Source organism: Hevea brasiliensis, chromosome 18 (assembly GCF_030052815.1).
Source record: "Hevea brasiliensis isolate MT/VB/25A 57/8 chromosome 18, ASM3005281v1, whole genome shotgun sequence".
Classification (NCBI taxonomy): Eukaryota; Viridiplantae; Streptophyta; class Magnoliopsida; order Malpighiales; family Euphorbiaceae; genus Hevea; species Hevea brasiliensis.
In genome coordinates this window covers 35,308,959-35,315,225 of record NC_079510.1, presented here as the reverse complement: position 1 = coordinate 35,315,225, position 6,267 = coordinate 35,308,959, and positions in this window count along the sequence as shown.

Sequence of the window (6,267 nt, the reverse complement as noted above, 5' to 3'; positions counted from 1 at the left end):
TGCAAGGAAAATCGGTTCAAGACTGGCCAAGATGTTAGGCGCAAGCAAGTCATCGTCTTCAGACGAGCCGCTTCTCCAGACCGACAATGGGAATAAAACCCCACTTCGAGCTCAAGAGGCTATATTGGCATGTACGTGGGTGAAGAGGCCAAAAGATACGAAGTTCCAGTGGAGAATCTGAGGTTTCTCCATTGCTAGAATTGATCAAGCCTCGGACTATGACCTCGAATCCAAGATCGATGGGCCAATTGTGCTTGCTTGTTGCACTACTAACATGTTCGACCAACTATTGAAGAGTGCGAAGAAGAATCAGAGAAAAACTATGCGCCACTAAGGATATTTTCCTCCTTTTTTTATTTTCAATTAATTTTTGGAGTTCCTTTTTCATTAGAATAATTTTGTTTTTCTTCAGACTTCAAGATTGCTGTTAAATCTAAATTCTCAACATCATACTAATATGTACCATTAATGTATGTAAGGATTCATTTGATATTCTTTAATACAATTGATTTTTGTTGTCCTACAAAAATGGCTAGCGAAAATACAACCTGTATCATGTAAACTAACATTCTATGAATGATAATAATATATTATAATTCAAAGCACTGCAATTTTCTCAGATTCTGTCCACAACCATGTTCTAGGATATATATATATATATATATATATATATATATATATATATATATATATATATATATATATATCTTTTTCTTCTTAATCATTTTTTGAAGGTAACTATGAATAGAAACAACATGACATTTGTAAAATTTAAGCTCTTCCACTACTCGTTTACTATTATTGTAGAATTTAAGTTATAAATAATATTTTCTGGAAAAAGGAATTAATTTCTGTAATTTCATATAACTGTGCATGGAATGTTCATATGTCATAAATCGTTGGAAGGTTAAGCTTGACATGCACTAGCCTTGGACATATCAATCATGAACCTCAAAGTACCAATCTGTTAGTGTTAGAACTTTGTTCTTTTGTCTTTAAAGCCATATCAGGATTAGTAAATTACCCTCCTTTTCTAGTCACCATTGGGTGTGTTGGGTACAAATTTAGCTGAAAAGCATTATGATTTTGAACTAGTTTTGAGTTATCGGTTAATTTGTGCTCCAGTTGCAGTGCTATAATGCATATTGTGAGCTTTGAAAATGGCATCATATGGAACTTCATTATGATGCACAGAAAGGCTAAGGAGTAATAAGTTTCGAGGAAGGACATAGAGCTGTTTGAGTAGGAGAAATGAACATAAAGAGGACTGGCAAGTCCTAAAGGGATTGATCTCATGAGACAAACAATGGTAACAATGGCAACAGAACGAAACTTAATTAGTATTGCAACACCTTGGGCATAATAATTATGGTTATTGTAAGATTTCCAAGCCAATGGAGATGATGCATGAATGTTAGTTTTCACTTTGAAGGAACTGCTTGGAAATGGTGATGCCCATTAGTGCACAGGTCATCAGAAAAGTTTCATTACTCGGAGTTCTCAAAAATATAATAATTCTCTAACGAATATTCATTTTATAGGAAACAAGTGTGATGCTACATTCTGATGCGAATTAAAGGTTTTTTTTTTCCCTTCTCTTGTCCAATGTTGGTCTACATTTCATGTTTTTATTGAAGCATGTGATACTATCGCTTCAAACTCCAAAATTTTGTAAACTTCCAAGAATTTAGTTTATGTAGTATTTTTTTTGAATTTAAATTCTAAAATCTCGTTTCAAAAGTAGATACGATATGTCTAAACTTGAAAGACTGATCTTCTAAATAAGGTGCTTTATTCCTCTCTTAGTTGATTTGGTAGAAATGATGTGATATTTTGTTGTATAAATAGCTATTTATTGTTAAAAGTACATAAGAAAGAAAAGAAAGAAATCAATCTAAGTTTTAATAGAAATCTCTTATTTTTCTTAGTTTTTTTTTTCTTCTTTTAAACATGAGAAATGGTATTAGAGCCTTATTCATCTAAACGGACAAATTAGAGTTTGTTCTTGTTAAAGAAACACAGCTGAAAATTCCTCACTTCTAGCACCATGTATTCAAAGGGAAGAACTACAACTTTTGGTCTATCAAAATGAAAGCTTTTCTTATGGCATATGATCTATGGGAAACAATTGAGAAGGGTTATGAACCAACATCACTTCCAAACAATCCTACTATTGCTAAGAAGAAGAAACTGAGGGAAGATAAACAAAAAATTTCAAAGCACTCTCATTTCTCCATTAGCAATAGTTGATTCAATATTTCCAAGAATTATGGAATTAACAACAGCAAAATCAGCCTGGGATACTTTTCAGGAGGAGTTTCAAGGTTTATAAAAGGTAAGGGCTATTAAGTTGTTAAATTTAAGAATGGAGTTTCAGGCATTAAAGATGAATAAAAAAGAGATTATTAAAGATTGTGTTTTTAAGCTAATTAAGGTTGTTAATGAAATGAAAATTTATGAGGAGAATATTTCAAGTCAGATGATTGTCAATAAGGTATTAGTAAGTATACGAGACAAATTTGAGCCAAGAATTGCAGCAATTGAGGAATCAAAAAATCTAAGCAAGCTATCTATCAATGAACTCATTTTGATTATGGATAAAGTATTAGTGAGTATACCAGACAAATTTAAGCCAAGAATTGCAACAATTGAGGAATCAAAAATCTAAGCAAGCTATCTATCAATAAACTCATTGATCTTTTCAAGCTCAAGAGCAAATATTCAATCTCAAATCTAAAAATCCTACTGAATGTGCATTTCAAGCAACAACTTCAAAAACTCATCCTCTAAAGGAATCAAGTTTCGGCCAAGAAATTATCCTCCATGTGGCATATGTAAGAAGACCAATCATGAAGAAAAGGATTGCCAATACAATGGAAAGCCACAATGCTTCAAATATAAAAGATTTGGGCATGTGCAAAAAGATTAAAAAAAATGTAGATTCAAGGAAAAGAACACATCAAGCACATCACATGTAGCACAAGAAGAAGAAGAATTTCTGTTTAGAGGAACAAAAAATTCATTAGTGAGTAGTGCACGTAAAAACAGAAAAATGATGAGAAATGCACCAAAAATCAAAGCAATGGTGAGATGTGCCCCAAAGATGAATGAAAATGTTGGAGAGAAGTGCTCCACAAAATAATTGGAGAGGTGCTCCAAAGAGAACTAATTAAAACAAAAATTGAGAGATGATGCTCCAAGAATACTTAATTTGGAGTCTTCAGGAAAAGTGTCAAGGAGTGTTAAAGTTGTCATACTATTGCTTCAAACTCCAAATTCTCTATAGGTTCTAAGAATTTAGTTTATGTATTTTGTTTGAACTTAAATCCCAAAATCTAGTTGTAAAAGTGGATATGATATATCTAAACTTGTAAGACTAAGCAAGGTTCTCCATTCCTCTCTTAGTTTATTAAGTAGAAATTATGTGATATTTTACTCTATAAATAGTCATGTGTAGCTGAAAGTATAAAAAAGAAAAGCAAGAAATCAATCTAAGTTTTATATTGCATAAATCTCTCATTTTTTTTTTTTTAGTTTTTCTTCCTTCAAACACAATTTTACCATATGTATTAAGTGCTTAAGTGAATTAGAAGTGATTGAAGTAGGTCGCCAATGGCAAAGAAGTCAGATTTTTCTTTAGTTCTGTTTCTAAGTGATGGATTGTGGTTGCACGTGAATAAGCCTTCATAGATTGAACTGTATTATTAAACTTAAGCTAATGTTCATAATTTTAAAATTTGACAAAAGGATATGATTGGTTTTAAGCTCAGCTATTTTCTCATATTGCATTTTGGAAACTCGTTAATTATATCTTATAAAAGTCTAACTTAGTTTTAAAATTATTTGCAAACCCTTCTAGCATTGCTTACCTTCTTGCAAAGCATGATCAACAAACAATGGGATCTCTAGGGATAAAATCTATAAGAGTGCTTGCTCTCCTTAGCGCCAGATTTCAAGGATTCTCGAGTTATGCTACAATAGCACCTTGTTCTAATGAGTTAGAACATGGCTTGGAATGCCCTAGCTATCCCATGCCCTCATAAAATCATACTCGATTCGTTTACAAGAAAACACGCCATTACCAAAGATAATAATTTAATTTAAAGATGCTAATTAGTACCCCTATTTACTGAAATTTGTTTAAGCATTGACATTTTTATTGTTAAAAGTGTCGTGCCCCCTCAGTTTTATGATACAAAACCTTTTCGTCGATAATATTAACTATGCTTTATAAGTTGATTGCTAATTTTGGCAATATCTATCTATTTCTTAATTCTTTTCACCGGGATTGAAAATTTGTTTAATTGCTTCCTAATCATGTTGATTTTGCTATAATTAATTTTGATTTCAAAAAATATTTTTCTAGCTACAACCATGCGTCTGAAGAGAATACTTATTGATGTACTTTCAGTTTCCTAACAACTTTAAGAAATAACTGTGTTAAAGAGTAAGGGTATTAAAAGAGCAAAGTTGAATATTGTGAATATCATATTTTCTTTTACTTTTTATTAGAAGTGAATATCATTATTTTTATTTTTATTAAAAGTCTTATAAAATTAAAATCAATTTAATCCTGTAATATTTATCAATGAAGTAGAATCTTAATTAATAAGAAAGAGTGAGTCCTATTTACCAATTAAATTAATCTTAATAGATTTCATGTGAAATTAATTATTTACACTTTCTTAATTATAAATTTTATTAAAATTTATATAACATTATATATTCTAGGAAATAGATAAAATTTTTAAAAATTACTATATTTTCACAATTGTTTGCTTTTACTTTTAAATTAAACTCTTCAATACTTAAATTTTGAGAAATCCAACACTTATGAATAGTTATGGGTAATAATAATAATAATAATAATAATAATAATAATAATAATAATAAATTAGAAAAATACAGGGATTAAAAATGATTTTTCTCTCTTCATAATTACTTGTTCTGTAAGAAAATTAAGGACGTGTCTTTGAGCCCATTTATTATAGTCTTGTGATGCTTGGAGAGATAATTATAGCCTGTAAAGCCCAACATAATGAACTTGTCAATCTAACAATTTCAAAAGATGAATTTTTCCAATTATTTTTCAAATTAAATTAATTATTTTTATTTTTTAATATTGTATTAAAATAATATTAGTGCAAATCAAAGGTAGATATTCATATTGAAGGGAATCCCATAAAAGTATTGAAAACTATGCTTCGATTGGAGAGAGATTCATATTTAAGGGAACGTTATTTCAGTCATTACTCTGGCAATATCCTCCTTTGCTCAAATAGATTAACATTTTCATTCCTAATTTTCATAACAAAATTTTTCTTCGATTTATGATTATATTGAAATAAAAAAATTATAAATAATTAATTTTATTTATAAAAAATATAATTTGTTAATTTATATTAATAAGGTAATTGAGTAAGAGTTATAAAATAAATGCATTACCAACTGATCCATGTTATATTTACTGAATAAAAAATTAAACTTCTAAATGTTAAGAATATTTTTAAGGAAAATTTATTATTTAATTTTTTAATTTAATAAAATTAATTAGTTATCATTTATTTTAAAAAATATATTAATTAATTTTATATTTTTATTTCATTAATTTTTTAACATCTCTAACCATTTTAATCATTAATTTAAATTTCAATTAGTCTTTAATTTAAAAAAACAATTATACAATCCTTTTATTTTTTAAATATTAAATTATTTAATTTTTGCAATATTAATTTCTTCCGCCTTTAAATATATTGACTATTTAAACTGAACAAAAAAAATTAAAAAATAAATAATATAAAAATACAAAAAAAAACTAACTTTTATTTTTAAAATAAAATATTAAATAATTAATTTTATTAAAATAAAATAATTAAATAATAATTTATCTTATGTTAAATTAAAAGAGATTATTAATTTCTCAAGGCACAGGAGGTGACTAATCACCTTCAGACTCAAGACAATGGAATAGCAACAAAGCGTACTATGCGAGAGAGAGACATCACAATATTCAGCGAATTCGCCAAAATTGAAATAGAGAATACAGAGGATATTGCTTCCTTTTTTTTATTTGATAATAAAAGTATTTTAAGGCTCAACTTACCTTTTTTACCAAATCGAAGACTTTCTTTCATGGTGATACTTTCTAAAAATTTTATCGCTAACCTTATACTCAATATCTTTCCTCTTCAAATCTACATAAAACTTCTATCTATCTGAGGTGGATTTCAAACTATTCTTGATGAGTTTTACTTTCTCCTCAGTTTC